This window comes from Carcharodon carcharias, chromosome 14 (genome assembly GCF_017639515.1).
Source record: "Carcharodon carcharias isolate sCarCar2 chromosome 14, sCarCar2.pri, whole genome shotgun sequence".
Lineage (NCBI taxonomy): Eukaryota > Metazoa > Chordata > Chondrichthyes > Lamniformes > Lamnidae > Carcharodon > Carcharodon carcharias.
The window spans coordinates 32,728,489-32,752,494 of NC_054480.1; the positions used below are offsets into that span (position 1 = coordinate 32,728,489).

The following is a 24,006-nucleotide window of genomic DNA, read 5'->3' on the forward strand; positions in this document are numbered from 1 at the left end:
TAAGACAAAGTAACCATTTAGGAATGAGACAATGAGCCTCAGTAACTTTTTATCCAATAGTCTGCTCATTAAATTTCAATATATTCACTCCACTAATTTCATTGACTAACATATTCTAATAGCTGTCATTTAAATGTTCCAGTTATTGTCAGGCAAAGTATAGTGTCTGTATGTCTGTGGCATCAATGAAACAAAGCATCTATTGCTAATATTTTGAACTGAGCAGAATCATCTTCTTGTTTTTTTCTGGACTTTATTATAGACATCTGTCTACATTATTAATAGGAAATGAGCAGCAGTGAAGGAAATGTGAAAATTTGATTTCAGCGAAATACCCCTCAGCAACCTTGTATTCACCACTGCTCTTAAGAATTTCTGTGCCTGCCAATGATTTAACAATTGACAGGAAAATAACACCAATTTTCAAGATAAAAATATATAAATTGTTTGCCAGTAATTTGAATGGCACAATCAATTTCCTCATGTAATAGATCAGCAATGGCTCATCTTCTCACTGCCTGAACAAACTATATTTCTATTTGCTGCCCATGCTGTTCAATTACAGACAAGTATCCAGTTGAGGAACATGCAGAAAAACATTAGATCTGAGACTGATGATCACAAAAAATGAGACAGATTGCAACTGAAACCAATTTGTGTAAACTTTCAAGAGTGATATCCATCATTTAAAAAATATTAAAATTAAAAATTTTAAACCAACATTAAAAAATTCTCACTGCCAATGAGTGATACTTGGTAAACTTGTATCCATTTCTCATTCTTAATAACAAATGCACTCTTTGAAACCTAACGTGCCCAATGACATAATAGCAATGACCCAAGTCCTACCTGTGTTCTCCGTTCCCATTATTGATAAGATTAAGGAGACAACATCCAGAGATCATTCCAGGGAACATGCCTGCTCTATAAACTTCCACTTCTGGGGAGAAGCATATCCAACTGTTGGAGCTACAACCCATTCCTCTTCAACGCTGTATCTTATTTCCGATGCAACGACTGATGAGAGAAAGGCAGCTAGTCTTGGTCCCTCCCATTCATTTGAATGGAAAGTCCATGCTCCCCGCCAGCGTGGAGCTGTGGTCAATTTCTAAACATCTCCTTTGGATCCTGTCTGGATGTCAGGCTCTCTCTACCCACTTGCAGTAACAAAGGTAGCAGTAGCATGGTGCCATTTAAAGGGGCTCCAGTGGCCCTCTTGTTGTTGGTGGCAGCATTCTGCATGGATGGATGGGTTGCAGTTGCCCACCACCTCCTATCTCCTGGACTCCAGAAACTGCAACAGCCTCCAATGTTGCGAAACCCCCTGACGTCACTCCCAGCATCCTCCGCACAATGGCTTCTGAAAAGAAGCTGGGGAAAGAATTTTTTTTAGGCCGTGAAAAATAGAGAAAAATAATTTCCAAAATTTGGAAAGTGGAGATCGCGTGCAAAAACTTATCGGAAAGAGATGCCGAGTCAACGGCGGTGAGTTTGTGCTGATTGCTGGAACGAATAGTGCGGGTTATGGGGATGAAATTGACTAGTGAAGTGCTGGGAAGTTTTTGCTGGGCAGTTTGTGTGTGTGTGTGTTTGTGTGTTGTGAGTGAGTGAGTGAGTGAACTCGGCTTTATATTATATACTCAAGACCTTTTTTTTCCGCGGGGGTTGCCAATTAAAATCATTCTCCCCTCAATGTGTTTCAAGACAGTGAAAATCCCACTTGCAGCAATCATTTTAATTTGCAAGAGTTTTTTTCCCCCCCTTTGCCAGATCTTCATTTTTTGGTGATTTTTTTTTTAATTACGTGATCCAAAAGAAAAGTCTTTTGGGGAGTCAGTTTCGTGCCTTTAATACTTTATCTTCTGATGCCTCACGCCGCGCTGTTGAAATGCAGTGTAATTTTATTGCGGGGAGGGTTTTTAATGAAGTGAAGTTTGCATCGATCCTGAATTGGAAAGTTTTAAACTTTTGAATTTCGTTTGGGAGTCGGTGTGGAGAAGTCGGTAAATATTTCAGAATCGGACGCCTTCCAGACTGTTTACGTTTAAGGATTCATTCCCCTCCACTTTCAAAAGTTGCACGTTATGAAGTTGGTTAACGTTAACTAGTTACTTTTCGTGGCTCATATTACGGTTTTGTTGCTGTGAGTCAGGAGCTGGGAGGTGGTCACGCTGCAGGGCTGTGACAAAATATATGTAGATAACTAAAATCTTTCACAAAAATCCATCGTTTTATTTTAAAATGGATAACTATTGCACTTGTTTACTCTCAAGTTGTTTGGCGCGGGTGCCCCGTTGAGTTCCATCGACCATTGCACTGAAGAGATACAAATATTGTCCTGTGTTCTATGAAAAACTGTTTCGTCGTTAGTCCAGTATGTGTAGTAACACGTGAGCTCGTTTAGTTGTAAGGGGGACGAGAGAGAAATGGGGTATTTAAAGATAGTTTTCCTAAATTGTTTGCCTGTAAAAAGTTTAAACATTTAGTTTCCAGGTATTGCAAATATTGATGAAACTCAGTGGAAGCCGCGTTGTGCTTGTTTTGAGCTTAAAACTTAAAAATAAACATTTTAATCTCTTTATTTTAAATAATGTTAATAACTATTGATGTAAGATGAGCACTTCTGTAACGATTGGGTTTAGTTCAGTGTTTTAATTTCAAGAGTGTGACCCTGAGTACAGGAGACATTTGCTTTCATCTTTCTCATGTCACTTTAAACATTTTTCAAAATTCAGTTTCCAGTTGGTACTAAAGTTGTTAAATATTATCAAAACTTATTGCTGTGTTTACATATATATTTTTCTAAAGAGTCAGCTTTGTCTTGCCAATTTCATAATTAAAGATCACCACCTCAAAGTATGAGTAAGTAACATGTTTACCTGGCAGTCTGAACATATAACATTTTGTTTCGTACAAGAGGTGTATATTAAATGTGTCTGTTCTGTTATAGAAAGAGTGATGTGGTAACTATTTCTTATTGTTGATAAACTAATTGAAGATGTTTGTATCGGATGTTTTGTTATTTTTGTGTAGGATATCAGGTGCTAGATTGTATTTAAGAAATTTTTTTGAGTAAAAACAGAATGTGATAGCATTGGAATAAGTATAAAATCAATTGTAATTTCAAACTGAATATTGGAAATAAACAAATACATTAATTTATTTTAGATTTTTACTCTTTAATATTCCAACATGCAAATCTTTATTATTAATTCGTCAGATGTGATGATAAATTGGTGTATTTTTATGGAACATGAAAGTTACATGCATGATAGCTTTAAAAGATGGGAATAAAAATATGAAAATTACTTTAATTCATCAATCGTGAAATATTTGTAAATATTAGAGGAAATGATGTTTCAAATCATATTTTGAGTTTAACTTAACCAAAGTTTATAGATTCAAGAATATAGATAGGAATTGTTATCATACTCCTAAATAAAGCTCAATGTTTGCATGAACTTAAAAGAATGAAGAAAATAAAAGAATAAAGCAGATGGTTAAGGTGTACTGTATTCTAAAGTGAAATGATTAGTTGTCAAGGTACCTGAACCAAAACTCAAAATTGTAACACACAAACCTGATGTGCATCTTTAGAAATATCGAAATTTTACTAATAATGTGTATATAGTTTGGTTTATTCAGACTTTTAGGACACTACGTGTAGTATTGAATCATTTTAATTGGATTTCTTTGTCATGTCATATAGCTGTAAAGTGCCAAATGTTGGAACTTTTAATAAGTTTCAAGTTGCTGCAGAGTTGATTTTACAAGTTTTGTGTGTTAGTTGTTAGGATTGACCAGTTTCAGAATAAATGTTTGTGTGTCCTTTATCTTTCAAATATTACCAAGTGTGAAATAGATTTTTTTGTTTGGGCTGCTGCTTCTTACCATTTGCTTTTAACTAAAATTGATATAATTAAAGAAAATGTAACATTAAATACCCTTCAGTTATTATTTTCTGACGTGTATGTGTAATGTATGAAAAATTGTGGAATTGTAAGGCATAGCTTTATGTTTGAATCTAATTAGCTTTATCAGAACAATTTAGCTAACTTGCAACAACAGTGCAAGTTGTAGAGAAATTATCAAGTTCAGAAGTGTAGTATATTTTAAAATATGATAGGTTAGATTGTAGTTTAAATAAATCCAGTGGGGAAAAAACATAACAGCAAGCCTATGAGGTGATCAATTAAATTAAAATCTAGCCAACTTTGAACTGTGTAAACATTTTACCTGTGTTGTTGAATATTGATACTTTTAAAACACTAACTGTAATATTAGAGTAATTACTTTTTCTTTAAAACTTCAAATTAGATTAAATTCCAGCTCCAAAAAATGCAAGAAGTTCGTTAAATGCAAACTTAGTTAAGAATCTCAAAAAAAGCATATTTTAAATGACTTATTTTATGTATTTCAATTATTTATTACAAAAGATTGTAACTGAATCTCCATTCTTCAGTCAATCCATATATGCCCAGCTGTCATGGTGTTTTACTCATTTAAACTATAGAACATAAAAATGAAACATGGAACCTTAAAATATGTTCAGATGTTTTACAAAATTAATCTGTTGAAAGTGATTTTCAAGTGTTGGAAGACACACATTTTTAACTGCTGTTATATTACAACCACAGCAATGAAAAAGGCAAAGAGATTTCTCTGTTGTAAATAAGATCAGTGTTTTCCAACCAAAGCTAAGAATCATTCATTTGTAATTTGTTTTTCTATTAGTAAATTCAAGTAGCTATTTTTGGTTCCAACAAGCAACGGATGTTTGTGAGTTGTAATTTTGACACATAGCAATATTTTCGATTTGTAATCAGGAGACAAGTTGAAAATTGAAAGCACTTTGTTTTGCTTTGAAAGAATCTTAAAACTACTGTTACTTAAACATTTTCCAGTTACTTTGTTAGTTAAAATGGAGGAAACATTCTAAAACAAAAAAATTGTGAAAATGCATTATAAGGTTATCAAAAGTAAATTTGTTCACTTTCTGACAACATAGAGAACAGGACTGTAGAATGAATTAAGGTGGGGTATTTACATTTTCATAAATTTGGTTAGATTCTTCATTTTCTTGCTAATTTTCTGTTTGCTGACTTTTTTTGTTTGTGGTGTTTGCTGGACCTATCTGTGAATGAAAACTGACAAGAGTTGCTGGAAATGGTTCCAAGTGTTTGATTTAAATTTTAAAATTCAAAGTTATTAAAAAAATACATTATAGGGAAAAAAAACATTGTGCCTGCATGTTGAGCACTCATTCCTGTAAGGCAGTTTGGATAAAGGAGAATTATCTAGGGTTTTATACTTCCATTTGATTTTCTCTGTCAAACTCTGTAGATTTCAGCTTTATACACAAGCTGAAATGTTCCAAGTACTTTTCTCTGCCATATTTGTATTCTTTTTAATTTATTCTTCAATCTGCTTTAAGGTTATTTTCATAAAGACATCTTATTTGTAAACTACATGCTTTCTAGATTTTGCACATCAACTGTTAAATAGGGAAGAATTGTCTCAAGTTTTAATTCTAAATATTTTCCTTGAAAAGTGTACATTTGAATTTGATCCCTTTAAAATTCTAAGGAGATTGGCTGAACATGACCTTTTGAAGTTCATTGTTGAGATTCTTTTTTTAAAAAAACTTCCATGCATATTATGTTAGAACTTTTTCTACAGGTAGAGTTGAAAAGGCTGTTGTTTTCCAGAAACTGTTCATTCTTTTAATATGAAACTTGTGTTCTAACAATGTATCCATAGATAGTCTTGTTGGTATGATGCAGGATATGTCACATTCTGAAAACAAATGTTTTCTTGGTATATGAAGTTTTTTTTAATGCTGCAGTCAGTATCCAGTTTCTGTTCCAGCACCTTTTTTATCATCAGAAACTACCTCAGACAAGGACGAGACAGAGTGAGAGAGTCTTATCTATAGATAGTTTGGATTTATCGGTAATCAAACTTATCAAGGCTCATAAGGGGAATACTGTATTTTTTGCAAGATACCTGCAATTATCTTCAAATGCTCAAAAGATTAGTTAAGCTTTGTACTGCATGTTATCTGGCAGATTAGTATCCCAGATCCCTGAAAATGTGTTTTGCTGTGAATCACTTTGCTGGAAAGTGACTAGGAGCATGTTTTGGATTTGTAGACTCATGTACTGTTAGCACAGGATGTGTTTAGAATGTGATTGAATATTCATAATGTAGAGAACTTGTCCCAGCAAAAGTGGATTCTGGACTCTTCTTTCAGTATGAAGTTGTTGATTTTCTGACAAAGGACAAATTGCGTGGCCATAAAACACACTACACAGTTGAACTGGTGTTTCTTAGATATTGTCAGAGGTGATTATTTTGGGTTAGTTTTCACTAGTCAATTAAGCAGTTGGCTGAAAGCTTTCAGTCAATTAAATGAATTACTCATTATGAAACTTATTAAAATGCACTGTAACTTGCAGTTAACTTAATATTGATAATTCTCTGAATGAAGTTGTGCAGTTATGCGATTAGTTACTAAGTTTCTGATAGTGGCATAAGAACTGATAGTTCCAGCAGAAATATGCAATAAAACAGTGATGCTTTGAACAGCATTTTCAATGATTTAAGAAACAATCAACCAGATAAAATTCAGTACTAAGTCTTCTATCCCATGCTGTCATTCATTCTTTGTGAAGTACCTTGTGATGTGACATGATGAGTTGCTTTGTAAGTATAAGTTTGTTCATTCGTTCAATACTTGACAGTTTAGTGTGATTTGACTTCTGCAGCCCATGCTTTGTACCACTATGCTTAAATGTTTCTAAGGCTTTAACTTTTTCATGGATCTAGCTGGAGTTTTCATGAAATCACCCTTTGCTGATTGCAGGTTGCAAATTTAATGAGGCTGAAAGCATGGGGAGAACATGTTTTTGTATAGCTGTAGCATCATTGAAATTCATCAGTTTTCATAGCATTGATTACTAGAAATTAGGGAGCTAAAAGTTTTATGTACTAGACATCAAAAGAACAATAAATTTACAGCAATTGCAAAGGTAGATTAATGCTATTTTTGGTCTTTATAATAGATGAAAATTTACTTGAAAGTAAAAGATAAACTCTTAGTAAATTGAAAGGATGTATTCACACAATTGTAACAAATAAACTGCCCAAAGATTTGAGTAAATACTTTCCAAAGATCATTGGTATATGTCATTTCTAAAACATAAAAATGATTTTTGGCATTGACTGCACATAATGAAGGCAATGGAATGGACTTGGACTTGAGTTTCTTGCTGAAAAGACCCTTTTTAATATCATAGATCTGATTAAGTGTATTAGGAGCCTGAAGTATGAGTAAGATTGAATAATAATATGTATTAGTCATGGTTAGATGAGCCTTACCTATGATAAAATAATAATTATTTCAGGAAGACCTCAGGAAAAGTTAAAGCTGCTATTAGAAAATTTAATTTTAGAATGGAGGCAAAGTCACATTCATTTTTGAAAATATGCCTTTCTATTCACGTGTACAGGTTTTGTGTAAAAGGCTCAGTTTTCTTACTGAAGAAGCTTTCTTACTTGGTGACAATTGGAAACTGTTGATGTTGTCTTTTTAAAATTGTTTGAGCATTGCTTTTCTTCAACTATATCTCCACCCACAGCACCCCCCCCCGACTACATACATACATACATACACACACATTCTCTCTCTCTCTCACACACACACACACACACACACACACACACAGTCTAAATTCCAAATTATACAAAAGCTGTAATAAAAACAGAAATTCATATTTGTAATGGCTTCCTGATGAAACAGCACCCTCTGAGCAGCTTTCTTCTCTCCACATCTGTCCAATCATGTTGCATTGATCCTTTTCCTCTGTCTACTGCAGTGAATTGTAGCTTTTAGATTTCTAATGTTTAAAAAAAGTTCCTGGTCCTTAATTTCATTCCTGCATTCCATATTGATTATTTATATCTTACACATAAAATGATTCAATTTTGATGCTTTGATTGATTTGCTGTTGGCACTTTTGGTCAGTTAGCCAGGGTAAATATATTAGATGGCTTTAACCTGACAAACTTGGTGCAACATTAGAGCTGTCAGAAAGGGTGCAGCATCTGCTATACATTTCTCCCATTCTAATTAATGTACAATCTGCTCAGTTCACCCGAGGTTTACAGTTTATTCACATCCTAAGGTGCACTGTAATCTAACGTTGACTACTACCAGTTTTCTAACTCTGTTTCCCAAAGTTGTAGTGAGAAATAAATTTGTGATGCGAGTACAAGGGCTAGAAATCAGTTTTTTGCACGTTTTGGTTTTCAGAATGTAGTATGCTTGTATCACCTAGGTTGCCACCTTGTACATTGCTGAATCATCGGGAATTGTGGTTAGGGTATAGATGTTTGATATTCAATGTATCCGTCTTCTTGAGTCTGATTCTTGGAAGTCTGAGATGGTTCAGTGAAATTATTTAATTTTAAACATGTCCAAAAAACTTGTATTGATGTCTTTTAAAAAAAACTTCTTGCACCTTTTAAAACATCTGGCAATTTTTTTGAGAATGTAGTGCTCTAATTTAAAAGTGAGAACTGTAACTTGTGTATAAAGTCAAGAATTATAGAAAGCATTTGCTTAAGTAACCATTCCCCATTTAACTCTGAGCGAATGCTCAGCAATGTTTGGTTACCCAGTTATCTGAGCAATTGTTCCAACATGTCACTGATTTCAGTAGTTCCCAAACTCGCAAAATACGGCTGAAGTAAACCCATGAAGCATATTTCAAGATGCTTTTTTCCTTCCTGGACTCTCTCTCTCTCTAAGTCCTAACGTTTACAACTGTGAGAGGATGGACACAATATGATGAAAAGCTAGTGCAAAATTGGACTTGTTCCTAAAAGGGCAGGGATTCTCACCAAAAGCTGATGGGAGGCGAGTGGAGTTCACAGATAATACTGTGCAATGGAACTGCTCACATTGCGTGTGTACCCCGGTTCTTGTGGTGTAGCATTGTAAAATGGAAACTTCCAAATGTATGACACTTCTTCTGATAAACCTTTTGTCCAGCCAATTAAATAATCCATTCCTGATTGTATGTCCAAAACTAGGTTATAAAGGCATGTATGCTGTCGTTACAATGATAAATCAGTTATCCATACAAACTCAGATCAGTTATCCATACAAACTCAATATTTAATTCTAAGGCCAAGTACAGCATGTGAAAGTGCCTTGGGTAATATTCATTTTATGGAATCAGTAGAAATTACAGTACACTGCAGCCATTCAGCCCAACATGGCTGTGCTGACATTTAGCTCTTCAATTGGTGCTATCTACTGTAATCCAATTTGCTTGGACTTTTGTTTCCTCCAGTACTTCATTTAACTTCCCTCGAAACGAAAATTTTAAAAAAATGTTGAAATTACATAACAAATCTATCTATCAGTGTCGGTAAAGAGAAAAGAAAGGAGAATGTTTTGGGTGAAGTCCTTGTTCTGAAATGTTAGTCTACATTTCTTCTGTACAGATGCTGGTAGACCAAGCATTGTTTCCCTCTTTAAATTAAGTCATGGTATCTCCCTTTAAAAGCTACTTGTTCTAAAGCATTCCATATTCTAATTACCCTCTGTGTTTGGGGAAAGAAATGATTCTTCTTTGTGTGATCCTGAATCACTGTCCTCCTCCTATAAATTTGCTAACAAGTGAAAACAATCCTTCTGATCATAATCTTTCTGAAAACTTCTATTTCTTTTCTTTGGACACTCTTTTTAGATTTCCCATTTAATCTATGTTTCACTGAAATCAAGTCCTAAATGCTTGTCACTTTCATCAGAAGTATAACATCTCGTTGCTAGATACGTTCAAATGAATCTTTACTTTTTAATATCACTGTTGTAACTGATTATATTAAACTCTGATTGCAGATTTAGTTTTTTTGCTGTAGTTACTGGATTGAACATTGATATGGATTTATGGACATTTCATCTCTTAAATTTCTGTGTCATCTGTGAAAATTTCATTACATTTGTTTATTGCTTTATATTTTAGCTGAAGATTAGAACACTTTGGCATTCCTTGTGTCAAAGGGCTTCTATTTGAACCTGTTATGCTTCCAAGAAGAATATTTCTTGGACACATTCTTTATATTTCTATTTCTGATTGTAAGCAGATTGATATACAATATGTGTGTTGCATGTAGACGTGCATATGTGGAACTGAACTTTTCTGCACTTTTCCATGTTTCCACTCTCAAAAATATGAACATGTTTACCAAGAATATTAAAGTGATATTAAGCATAATAGCGACGACTTTATTTGGTGGGTGGGGGCTGGTGTTGCAGATGGGGGGCATGGGTGTGGGGGGAGACTAGTTAAGGGAATTAATTGTCAGTTGAACTTTTGGAGTAATTTGTAGAAGTGTGCTCAAACAGTGAATATTGCAGGAGCAGGAACAGTGTTTGAAAAATTTTTGAGTATAAAAATATTTATGTGAAATGTTAAGCTATGAAATCCAACAGTTACTGCAGAAACTGTTGATCACCATTCCTCATAGATTGCCGAATTGAGTGCGATTTCAGTGGCAACCTGCTGACCAGTTACCAACAGACTCTGGGAATATGCACACCTATAGGAGCTAGTACTTGATCAGATCTTAGACATGCATTATACAACTATTTAACTGTACGAAATAGCTCAGAAATAATTATTGGTAATATCAATGGGCAAATGCTTGATATGTCCAGTATTTTAACAGAATGATCAACTAATTAAAATAAGCATTCCCAAATATTGTCACGAGTCATTTCCAAGCATCTCAGGTGTTAACCCTTTTGACCATAGATTCATTTTGTTTTGATTAAACAGAATATCCATATTATCAAATAAAACACATGCTTATAAGCAATAGTCAAGTTTCTTAAATTAGCCTTCAATTTTTGAGAAGGTTGCTGAGTGGTTAACATTTCTGTATTGTGCAACTTTCATTATATTCAGAGACTATTTGAAGAATATATTTTAAAAATGTGTTAAGTCTGTTAAAGAATATTCCTGAGGTAGAGTCCGATTTTGACAATTTGAAGTAGTCGAACCACTCATTCTGTTCTTTGTTAGATGATTTCAGGAAATGCTTCAGTTTGTTGTGGTTTGTACAGGCGTATTTTAAAAACTTCTTGCATTTTGTTTGTCAAAATAAGCAAGGGTCACATGACAGACCAACATCATTAGAGGCACATACTCGCCAAATGTGCCTTTGTGATACCCGTGCACTTGTCTCATTTCTCAGTAATTTCACATTATTGTGATGAAAGTATTTGAAAGTATTTACATAGCAACATCTCGATCAGAAACTTGTAATCGTGCAGTTTTGACTAGAATGGGCTTTTGCTCAGAAATGTAGCCTTAAAGCTTAGGTGTGGCACAGCAATTGTGTGTTTGGCATGCCCACACTCACTTGCTTTTAGTGCTGAATGTAGGCTCCTGTGTGATTACCGATGCACAGCTTCCAGGCAGGCTTGCGATTTCACTGCTCAAAGTTGACATTTGCATTGTGTTCGCTAAAAGGTATAGGTTGGGAAAATCCCCAAACACGAAATCAGTAATTCATTTGGCAGGACATTGGAAATAAAAGTAGGTCTAATATTTCTACCAAGGACCATTGGAATGATAGGTGCATATCATTACAAATTCTCAAGCCATATTTACAAGTGTGGCTTCAATCTAGACATACATAGTTACGGTATAAATGCAGCCCAAATCTGGAGTGTTTGTACAACAGAAATGAAGCAGGGTGGAAGTTTCACCCTGTTTACATATTGGAGACTGGTCCAATTTTAACATTATATTTACGCAAAACGAAAAAAACTTCATGGATCCTTATACACCTCGAGGTTTCTGATTTTCAAAATCTCACACATGGACATTAGAAAAGGTTAATAATGATGTCTTCACTCAGTGTGGCTAGAAGGTGCAATTCTCTGACACAGGTTGTTAACAAAATCCATAAATTCTAAAAAGGGATAAAATAGTAACTTGGAAAAGAGGAATATTATATGATATGTGAAGTAAGTAAAAGCCTTGGATTAGATTAGGTGGGTTACATGGAGAAAAACACAGACATGGTGGGACAAATACCTGTTCTATGTTGTTAGATTTTATGATTATAGAATCATTTTTCTGGTAATTAAAATGAGGTTTGCAACATTAGCATCGAGTCAAATATAACTGCAGTTAGAAGGAGAACGAAACTTTGAATGAGCTTGTCCTTTAGAGTCAACTAATGTTGAATTATGAGCAGTTTTTATGGGACTGGGACTGGGACTGGATGGGGAAGATTTCTTAGGGTTGTTCCACCATTCCTTCCATTTCACTGTTTTGATGATTGAGCCTCAATCACTATGCTCCTACTTTCTGGAATTCCTTGCCTACATCCTATTGCCTTATCTCCCATTTCTGCTTTCAGTAACAAAATCAAAACCTTTGTTTTGCCTTTGGTCCCTTGCCCTAACCTTCTCCATTTATTCTTTTTGCCTTTCTGTTAGGAGCCCACTGAGTCTTTTTGACTCTTCGAAACATTAACTGTTTCTCTCTCCACAGATGCTGCCAGACCTGTTGAGTTTTTCCAGCATTTCTGTTTTTATTTCATAATGCAGATTGCTTTGAGATATCTTTCTGTAGTTTAAGTTGTCATTATTCAAAACATACTCACATAAAAGCGCTTAATCCAACCAGAATGAGGTTGTTAACAGAAAAGGATTGTGGATAATAGACTGCTGAAACACATTGGTTTATTCATGGATGCATGTGCTTGCTATTCAATGCCATACCCTTCACTATAACATTCTTTTATATGCCACACTGTTTTATCTGCAGTAAAACATTAAAGCATTTTGTGGTAGTAATGATGGCAAAATTGTCGGTGTTCACCATCATTACTCCTCTGTAACCAACAGAAACTTTTAGAGTTGACACATGTGCTGTCAAATTTGGACATCTAGAACAGTTATCAATGATTCTATGCTTCCTCATTAGGAGCACAGTTGAAGTTTCCTGCCACCCCCCAGTCTGCAATCAATTAGAAATCATCAAACTGACAAGTTTTCTCTCTTATGCTGTTAGTCATGCTATAAAAACGTTGAAAAAGTTACACCTTGTTGAATGAGGTGTAATTGGGATTTTAATTATGTACTAAGTTTATATTTATTGCTAAATTGCCTTACTGGCCTTGAAAGAGTAATTTTATATTTGTTGATTATCAGTTTGCTCCTTCATGATAAATTTTAATTGGTTTAAAACAATAATTCAAGTTTGTTTAATATTTTAGCTACTACCTTAATCCCATATTTTTTTAATTCATTCATGGGGTGTGGGCTTTGCTGGCCGGGCCAGCATTAATTGCCCATCCTTAGTTGCCCTTGAGCGGGCGGTGGTATGTCCCAATTATTTATTTTGCTATTTGTAACTTTTATAAATTAAAAGTGAAGGTATTCACTGAGAATGTGTTTGACTGCCCTGCTTGATAGCAGCACTGTTGCTGGACATCTTGAGCCCCATGTGACTTGGCGTCGGATTTGAACTGACATTAAGGGACATTGATGCCACAGAAATCGCTACGTCTTTGCGAGCAGCTTTCTTTGAGGCCAGTTGCAAGTGTCATTACTTGGCCGCTTATCTAGCCCATTATTGGTAGCTCCCTAATTAGCAGAGAAATCATATGCTCTACCTTAATCATTTCTCTTTAAGGCTCCCAAAAGTCATTGCATAGAGAAGGTTTTGTTTTTACTTGAGGAGGGTCAAAGTGATATATCCCTGGCATATCTATTTGTTTTTGCTTTTGTAAACAATTTTCAATATATTTTTTAAAATAGAATTTCAAATGGAAACCAGATTGGATACCTTTGACCAGCCCATTGGGCCTAACTTCCTCTACAGTTTACTGCTAGTCTTAAACTCGGATCTTTCCCCCATTTCTTTCCCCAATATCCCCAGATGTCCTCTCTGACCTCACCTTGCCCATGAGATCCACTTCCTGTTTCCTTGATTTGATTTCTTCTTCTTCTTAGGCAGCCCCTTGGGGTCAAGGATAACTTGCTTCCACACTACAAATGAGTTCTCAGGTGACTGAAGAGTCCAATGAATGTCACATGGGGCAGATGGTGGTAAGGGGAACAGTTGGGTGGGGTGCCCAGGTTGTCACGTGCTCTTTTCTCTATCAATGCTTGGCTTCAGCTAGCCCTTGGCGATGGGACTTGAGATGTTCAGCTCCTTCCCGCATGCTTTCCCTCTGTTTCGGGCTGTTTTGGGGCAGGGATTCTCAGATGTTGGTGGGGATGTTGCACTTTCTCAAGAAGGCTTTAAGAGTGTCCTTGAAGTGTTTCCTCTTCCCTCCTGGGGCTTGCGTGCCGTGTTGAAGCTCCGAATAGAGTGCTAGTTTTGTGAGTTTTGTGTCATGCGGATCATTTGGCCCGCCCAGCAGAGCTGATCGTGTGTAGTCAATGCTTTGATGCTGGGGATGTTGGCCGGTGAGAACACCTGACGTTGGTGCACCTATCCTGCCAATGGATTTGCAGGATCTTGCAGAAGCAGCGCTGGTGGTATTTCTCCTGAGTTTTGAGGTGCCTATTGTATGTAGTCCACATCTCTGAATCATATCGGAGGTCAAGTATCAAGACTGCTCTGTTGACCATGAACTTGGTGCTGGGTTTGAGGTCCTGGTCTTCAAACACTCTCTTCCTCAGGCAGCCGACTTTATTTCTCCTACTCTGATGACCACCCAACTTCCCCGCCTGGTCCCTGTGTTAGCAAATATTGTTAACAGTTTTTTCTGTTCAGGTGTTGTCCCTCTCTCCTTTTAATTCTGCCATCATCAACTCCTTCTTCTAAGACACCACCATCCTTCTAAACTACCACCCTATCTACAACCTCCCTTTCCTCTAAATTCCTTGAATGTGCTTCCCAAATCCATGCCCATCTTCCACAAAACTCCATGCTTCAATCCTTCAAATCAGGTTTCCTTTCCTGCCACAGTCCCAAAACAGCTCTTATCAAAGTCACAAGTGACTTCCTATGTGGCAAAAGTAAACTTTCCCCCCTTATCTTTCTCAATCTGTCTGCAGCATTTGATATAGTTGACCAAACTATTCCCCTCCAATGCCTCTCCACTGCCACCCAGCGGGTTGGGACTGTCCGCACCTGGTTCCATCCTTATTTGTCTAATCATAGCCAGAGTATCACTTGCAATGGCTTCTCTTCCTGCTCCCACACTATTACCTCCTCTGCCTCACAAGGATCTATTCTTGGCCCCCTCCTATTTCTCATCTACATGCATCCCCTTGATGACCTCATCCAAAAACACAGCGTTAGTTCCCACATGTACACTGATGACACCCAGCTCTACTTGACTACCACCTCTCTCAACTCTTCTATTGTTGCTAAATTATTCTACTGCTCATCCTGTACTAGATGTCAGATAAGCAGGAGTTTCCTTCTGTTGCGTATTCAGAAGATTGAGCCACTTATCAATGCTGCTTCAAACTCTGGTCTCCAGCTACCAACTCCATCCCTCTCTCTGGCAGTTGTCTGAGAATAAACAACCCTCGTGTTATATTTGACGTCAAGATGAGCTTTTGCGCCATCACCTATTTCCATTTCTGTAATAACACAACTCCTGCGTCAGCTCACCTGTTGCTGAAACCCCCTCTTTTAACTCAGTTAGTTAGTTATCCATTTCACACCTCTGTTTTATTTTGTCTTTTAGTTCTGTGAAGTAATTTCCTATGTTGTACTGTGTCAGACTTTGCTGAAGTTGAAACATATTAAATCTACTGAGTTCCCTTCATTTATCCTCAAAGAAGTGATTGTTCCAGCTTGTTCTACCACCTGTACATCGAAAATGACCTTTCTTATTTTGTTGCAGTATATACAGCGAAATGGTAATATTGCAACAATAAGCTTAAATACTAGTTATTAACACTCAACGCAAAGCAAATTTGTTAATTTACATTATTGTTGGAAGATCTTTAATGCTAAGATGAGAAGTGCTTTGAAAATCTTGACAAAGACTGAGGTGAGGAAAACCATGAGAGGCTATTCAAGTTCGATGTTGATTGACTGAATGCAGGGAAATAAGTCATGCAAGAGAAACCCTTTGATCTGATTTGCACGGATCAGAAGGATTCATCCAACAAGAGGGGATGACGATTTTGGGAGACAAATGGATATAACTGTAGCAGGATAAAAATCAGGAAAATCGACTAGCAAGAACAAGGAAGGGATTGCCGTAGATGGGCAGAGCTTAGAATAGAGATGAAACGACTTTGTCAGTGAGCACAGCAACCTCTTGATGACTGGCACAGCTGTTGGAGTTCATAATTCCACCTCATTTCCTTTCTGTTAAGATGTGTAAAATACAGTTTTTGTAGCAGTAGACATGTTCAGGTAGTGACAGTGTTTGGTATTGGCTGTACTCCTGTCCACAATTCCACTCCACACTTGTTCACTGTTCTGTGAGAAACATAAATCATTTAAAACCACCAAAAAAAAATCAGACATCTTCTATAATAACAATAGTAGAGCCTGCTTATAGTATGGACTTTGCAAGTCCATCTGTGGTAATAAATCTGAGTGAGGAGCAACTGTTTGTAAACCCTTTTGTAAACAGCATCGCTGAAGGTTCACTTTGCTCCATTTACTTCCCCATTCTTTTTCCTGCTTAAGGTGTTGACTCAGCTGGAGTCCAGTGTCACAGATATTTGCAACTCTTCTGTACCTAGTGGTCATTCTTTCTGGGTGAACCTAGACAATGAGTGTCACCAGATTGTTTGACTGTAAGGATTAACCAATTTTGATCTTATCTGGCCTTTTTACAATGAGTGCTTTCCATTGGGTGTGACTGGATTGCTGTCAAAACAGGAACCTTGGCCGGCCTCTCGCTTCCAGGTGCAGAGGTCAGTTATAGCCCAGCAGTTGACCTGGCTGAGGTGAACTAACTCAGTTAGGTCTGTCCGCAAGCATGACCCAGACCTCCCTGTTGCTTGCCATTTTAACACTCCACCCTGCTGTCATGCCCACATGTCCGTCCTTGGCCTGCTGCATGGTTCCAGTGAAGCTCAACTCAAACTGGAGGAACAACACCTCAACTTCCGACTAGGCACTTTACAGCCTTCCGGACTGAACAATGAGTTCAACAATTTTAGATCTTGAACTCTCTCCTCCATCCCCACCCCCTTTCCGATCCCTCCCCTTTTTTCCAATAATTTATATAGATTTTTCTTTTCCCATCTATTTCCATTATTTTCAAGTGTATTTTCATCCATTGTTTTATCTCTACCTTTTAGCCTTTTTCGATTCCTTCACCCCACCCCCACTAGGGCTATCTGTACCTTGCTTGTCCTGCTTTCTACCCTTAATTAGCACATTTCTTAGATAATATCGCCACCTTCAACACCTCTTTGTCCTTTTATCTATGACATCTTTTGGCTATCTCCACCTATCACTGGCCCTCTATCCAGCTCTACTTGTCCCAATGACCCCCCCCCCCCCCAAACCAGCTTCTATTTCACCTCTCTCCTATTTTTACTTAGTTCTGTTGAAGAGTCATACGGACTCGAAACGTTAACTGTGTTCCTCTCCGCAGATGCTGCCAAACCTGCTGAGTTTTTCCGGGTATTTTTGTTTTGGATTTCCAGCATCCGCACTTTTTTGCTTTTATTTTTAAACTAACTCAGCACAGACTGGGAATCAAATGAGACCTTCTGATTGAAAGATTAGTGTTCTAAAACTTTGGTGGCAACAGACCAGTTGAATCTTTATACCAGCGAGCAACACACAAACAATTTTGGGAAATTGTAAACATTACCTCATCGTGTGATAAAGTTATACATAATACTTGGAACATTGAAGTGCCTGGGAGCATTTTTCTATGTTATAGGCATTATAAGAAGTCAGGTGAATGGCACTAGTTGAGTTGCTCATTCGGAGAGCAGGTGCAGACATGATGGGCTGAATGGAGGCCTCTTGCGCTGTCACAATTCTATAATTCTGAATTCTGTGGTATTCATGCATGTTGTTTCAGGAGCTCAGGTGTCAGGAATCCTAATTTGGATATATTTGGGTAAGAAGTAATAGCAGACTATTCCACATAATTGTTGCATTTTAAAAAGGAAGCGGAGCCATGAAAGATTGTAGGAGAGGAAGTTGATATCTGTTCCTTTGCTTCATTTATATTGAGAATCTGTTGTTTCTCTACAGTAATTAGCCATAGTCCACTAAGGACTATAGGCATCTCTCTCCATTAGAGAGAGAGACATTTGGTTATATAGTTTGAGGGGCATCACTCCAAAGCAAGCATGGGGCAAGGTAAGAAGGCAGGCTTCCATGAACTACCACAGCCAGTTTGGGGATTGAACCTGTCCTGTTGCCATTATTCTTGACCACACTATGGCCTTCAAGCCAATTGAGCTAGCCGAATCAAACTCCAGTTTAAATTGTGCTGATCCAAACTGATCTGAGTTTCCCAAAGGATAATACAGTTCTGTTTCCCCATGCTAGGAATTGGAATAAACAAAAGGAAAATCTGATTCTTGTACTAGCCCAAGCCCTAGAGCAGGAGCAGAGGAGATATTTGGGAAAAAAACTGTTTACACCAACCTGATGTAAATCCACTTGCTTGAAGTTTACAGAGAAATTAGGATGTGGGAATTACAGGCTAAATTTTCCACCTATTAAACTGTGAATGAGTGGAATCTAGTCTTGTTAATCCAGAGTGGGGGAGGTAGGTGATTTAGGCAGCAATGCTAAGAGCATGCTGTTATCTGGTAAAGCACTTTGACCGGATGTGAAAACAAAGGGGTGTGCAATTTTTAGATGAAAGAAGCAAACTTTCGGAACAAAAAAAAATTTATTTTCAAATTTCATGATACAATAGATACAACATGGAGCTGCAGGACAAACTTAGCCTGGCCCTCAATGTGGTAGACTTTCAACTGCAATTTGGTGTGTGTCGTTGCTACCAGAAAGTTCAAAAAATCCTCACTACAATGGCTACTCCCTATGACATTTGTAAGGATGTGGTTTTAAGCCCACTTTTGAAGAATTCAGCCTCAGTCATTTTGAGATTAGTCTCGCTTCTGAATGGCTACTTAAAACTTTTAGTTGGGATACTTTTGGTTATTTCACTCGAGTATCTCAACCTGCTCCCCGTCCCCTGCAAATTATAAATACAATTACCATTCCCTCATGATTTGAAATAAGTGACCCAGATCTGAGGAAAGCTGTTGTTTGAAAGCGGTATATCAGCTTGTTTGTATTGATGATACTTTTGGTTGTGTTGTATTTTTGTTGTTCTTTTTGTTGGGAGATGATCAGTTGCTTTCAAGAAAAAAATGATTAAAGCTGTGTGATTGGTTTAATGTTTCAAAACATTCTACAAGAGAAGCCAGAGTGTGGGGATTCAGAACTACGTTCATCACTGACCAAAGATAAATGGCAATTGTCCAAGGTTGAAATGAAAGTATTGAATACTGATGCATTGTTTCTACTGGGTAGTGAGATTGTAATAAGACACAAATTTAAATAATTAAAGGGGAGGTCAGATTTTATTTATCGAAGGTAGCTATGTTGTAATTGTCTGTGGCAAATTGTTATTGAAGCAAAATCCATCAATTATTTTGCAAAGGAGTTAGATGGTTGTTTGGAAGAAGGAGAATATGAAAGCAAGCAGAATGAAAATGGGCAGAAAAACACTGGCACAGACTTGATGTGCTACCAGAATGGTACAACACGGAAACATTATCTGATTCTGTAAATGAGTTGGAGATTTTAGAGACCCTGACAAAGAATGGAGGGCAACTTGGCAGTGCAAGGAGTGCAAAGTAAACAGTCTTTTTTTACTGATTGAACAAACTGTGCTTGATAGTTTTGATATACACTATTGCCATGGTAGAGCAATGATTAGGTAAATGGACAGCAAAGAAAATCAAGACAATTGGTTAGTAGTTATTCTAGCTGGATGTTTCTATAAAAATAAGGTGAAGAGGAGGAACTCCTATAATCAGTGATACTTTAAATACCGAAAAGAGTTAATCATAAAACTGCTTCTGTCTATTATTTTTGTTTAAATGATGAACATTATTGACATCAGTGACTGTCAGGGTAATGGAAGAAAAGAGTGAGTTACTGACTCGAGTAATTTGATGGAACTGATTAATAATAGAAGGAGCTAATGAACAGCGGATCAAAAGTTAGAAATTTCTGTAGGCGATATTAAAGGGCAACTGTGTCCATACGATGTTTCTCTGTCTATCCTTTAAAAGGTGATCATCTATTTATATTAAGTAGCTTAACATCTCTGAAAATAGTGAACAGAGGAATCTGATCCATGTGTGTTCAGTAATAATAATATCAAACAGTAATTTCAAGGCTGTAGTCATCAACCCAGGAGGTATGTCAACAGCCAATCAAAGGATGCCTTCGACCAGAAACATTAACTTGTCTTAAAGAACATAACAACAGTCATAAAGCTTAAAAAAAACTGTGCTGCCTATTTCTTGCTAGTTATTCAGTATCTTGATGTTCAGCTCCTTCACACTGTTGGACTAAGTAATTCTACTGAGGCACTTGTCTAAAAAAGATGCTTTCATGTTGTATTTGAGGTACAGGCTACCCAACTGCAGGTCTGGTACAGCTGACTCCAAGTCAAATGTACAGCAACATGATTTGCTAGGTCCAGCAGCTTGTCCTCCTGGTACCCAGTCTTAGCAAGCCCTAGTGCTTTTGCATTTGGCTTTCAACTAGCTGCAACTTTCCATCTGGGGAATCTAATAATACCAGAATTGGTCTCCTGTAATATAAATTTTTTTAGTGCCACCAATATTCATTTATCATTAGAACCTAATGTTTCACACACTATCCATTCATCTGAATCGATTTGAAATCCTGAATTCTTTCATTTTAGTGGAGGCACTATTTATTTATGTTAAATACATCTACAGAAAAATAGCAGGGAATATTCACGTAAAATTTCTTATTTCACGACACAATTTCAAGCTATAATTTTGTGTTGCCTAAACAAAACCTGGAGACCTAGCTGTTTCATATATATCAACTGGGATGTGACGGTGATGCTCACTGAATTGTATTACTGAAGAATTGAAATAGTGTCAGTTAGGCTAAATTCATGAAAGACAAGACTGACTGTTGAATCCAAGTCCAATGTATCGCCAATTTGACAAAAGATTACAGACTAGTTAACATTTGAAGATTTTGACATTTCACTTCTAGATTGTTAACACTGCCTAACTTCTGTGCCAAGTATCAGCGCTGTTTATGTAGCTCTGTCCTCGACTGCACGCGTCTCGAGTCCAACATGACCTGATTATAGATCTGCATTGTAGTTAAAGTATTCTTTGAGTTTCAAAGGTTTATTCAGAACTTCATTGAAGTTTATCAGGCAATAATATCTGTACATTTTATGAAACTACACCTCTTTATTCCAAAAGAGCTTGGTATAGCTGTTATGTTCCAGACCCTTTTTCAGTCAGTGCATTTGAAACTTTTCCCGTTGAAGTATGTACAGTACAATGATCTGACAAACAAAACACACAAAGGCTAGAGTGATCAAATTGAATGAATTAAACTCCTCAACTAAAAAGCAATGAGATTTGCTGTAATAGACAAACACTCCTATATCCCCCCTCGAGGAGCAAAACAGCTGCCAAACATTTGCAAACAGTACTCTTTTGCTGAAAGACAAAGCTCGAGTGACAACTATGAACCGCTATGAGGTATGGTATTGGTAAGGTTTGCTGTCTGATTGAAGGCTCTTTTCTGCTGAGCTTGGTGTGAACACAGACTTAATTGAATGATAAATGCACTGAGAGAGAAGATGAATAATAGTGAACAATACTGACCCTGTGTGTGGTAGTGGCATCTTGGTCTGTGTCCAATGGTTGCTGCCCTTCTCCAAGAGACTTCTATTATTTTCTCTCTGCCAGACGGTCAGATGACCTTAACTCACCAATAAGCTGCAAGATAGTGATACAAGTTAGCAGTCCCATGTGTTTTGAATGGCTTCAGTTTTGTCAACCTAATTTTGCTGTCTCTACATAGCTTTGCAACTGGCAAGAAGTAACACAGCAATTTTCCAGTTTGAGTGGCTTTATGCCATTTTATTGCTAGCTTATGCTCTTGCCTGAAGAAGGCTTCATTATCCCCTATTGATACAGAGTTGACTCGTTGGAGGAGTGCCTATTGGCAGTGTGCCTGAAGCTGTACAATCACTGCTGGAGCACATCTGTCGTTGTGTCTCCCTTCTGAGGAGGGTTTCCCAGTTTACTGCTGTAGATTAGCAAACTGAGTTATTGTATCCTGTTTAGAAAAGGAAGTGGATTTGTTCTGGGAGTGATTTTAATTAACACTTTTAATTCAAAATGGTTTCTCTCAACATGCATCAAACTTGGTGAACAATGATGGAAAATGGAAATGAGGCATAAACGTAGAATTTCTAAATGAATATCTCCATAACTGAATGGAGAACGGGGGAATGCTTCTCCTTCAAGTTCAATATACTTGTTTATAACAATCAGTGGGTACTTGAGAATCTGTACAGGTTAATACATGCAAGCTACTTTTATGACCTTATTAACTGCTCTTGCCCTACATATAACCTTCAATATCCAGAATCAAAGCCTCTATTATACTCTTTACTCCAGTCTTACTTAAGCACAAGCATTTAAAGAACCTCTTGCACCTTCATCTCAGTGATATAGCTAGGAACGTAAATTTGGTTGGACCCCAAGAAACATGGACAGTAGTGGTCAAATAATTTAGGCCAGTGCATCATTTTGAATGTTGCTCTCTCCCAATCATCCCAATAAACACAATTTTGAAATATTTTAGATACTGATCCACAGATTGATTTATTTATTTAGGGGTTCACCCTAAGTCTGCTCTCATTATCCATTTCTGACGTTCCTACACTAGTCTGGGGAGACTAAACGCAGACTGGGTGACCGCTTTTGCGAAACACCTTCCCTCAGTCTGCAGGCATGACCTTGACCTTCCTGTCGCTTGCCATTTCAATTCGCCATCTTGCTGTCATGCCTAATTCCCGTCCTCGGCCTGCTGCAATGTTCCAGTGAAGCCCAATGCAAACTGGAGGAGCAGCACCTCATCTTCTGACTAGGCACTTTACAGCCTTTTGGACTTAATTTTAAGTTCATCAACCTCAAACTATGAACTCTGTCCTTCATTTTGATCATTTCTTTTTATTTTTTCCCCTCAAACTCCTGCTCCCCGCCCCCCGCAACAGGGCCACCTTTAACTTGTTCTTATGTTCTGCTTTCAGAGAGTGCTGACCCTTGTTCTGCTGTTAACTAATTCTGCTATCTGACTTTTATGTCACTATTAGCACCTTCTTTAGTCTTTACCGCTACCATTAACACTCCCTTTGTCTTGTGACCATGGCATCCTTGTCAAATCTCTCCTGAGCTCCCACCTATCCCTGACCTTTTATTTTTCCCCACTCCCTCTCTTCAACAGTTTAAACCCATCATAATTCCACCTCTCTTTAGCTCTGAAGAAGTCCTACGGACTCGAAACGTTAACCATGTTTTTCTCTCTCCACGGACCCTGCCCAACTTACTGAGTTTTTCCAGCACTTTGTTTTTATTTCAGCTTTCCAGCATCTGCAGTATTTTGCTTTTATCCCTTTCTTACTGTTATTCTGGTGCCTTTTTGGTGGCTGATCTCCTTCACAGCATGTGCTTTTAGCCTGCACTTCATCCCATTGTTTGTGCCTGACTTCTAAGTTTCTCTGCTGGTGTTGCATTTTGCCTGAATGTGGGCAGGATTTGTGTGGGCCTGGTTAGTAATTGGGTGAACCACAGATGGGCCTTGCTTCTTTATACCTGACATGTTCTTCACCACTCTCGCCTTACTCTGCACCAATGTCTTTTCTGCCTTCTCTTCTGCCAGGAAGTGGAATCAGTATGGGTGGAGATTAGGAGTAGTAAGGGTCAGAAAATGC

The 24,006-nt window shown here is 37.3% G+C and overlaps 1 protein-coding gene across 9 annotated transcripts in view; it reads left to right on the plus strand.

The window, feature by feature from the left end:
- The first annotated feature begins 1,350 nt into the window (after positions 1-1,350).
- plagl2 (pleiomorphic adenoma gene-like 2) overlaps positions 1,351-24,006 on the plus strand; it is a 148,272-nt gene continuing 125,616 nt past the window's right edge. For all 9 annotated transcript variants that reach the window (XM_041204440.1, XM_041204441.1, XM_041204439.1 and 6 more), the window contains exon 1: positions 1,351-1,485. The gene's annotated coding sequence lies outside the window, so the exon portion shown is untranslated. The remainder of the gene's footprint in view (positions 1,486-24,006) is intronic.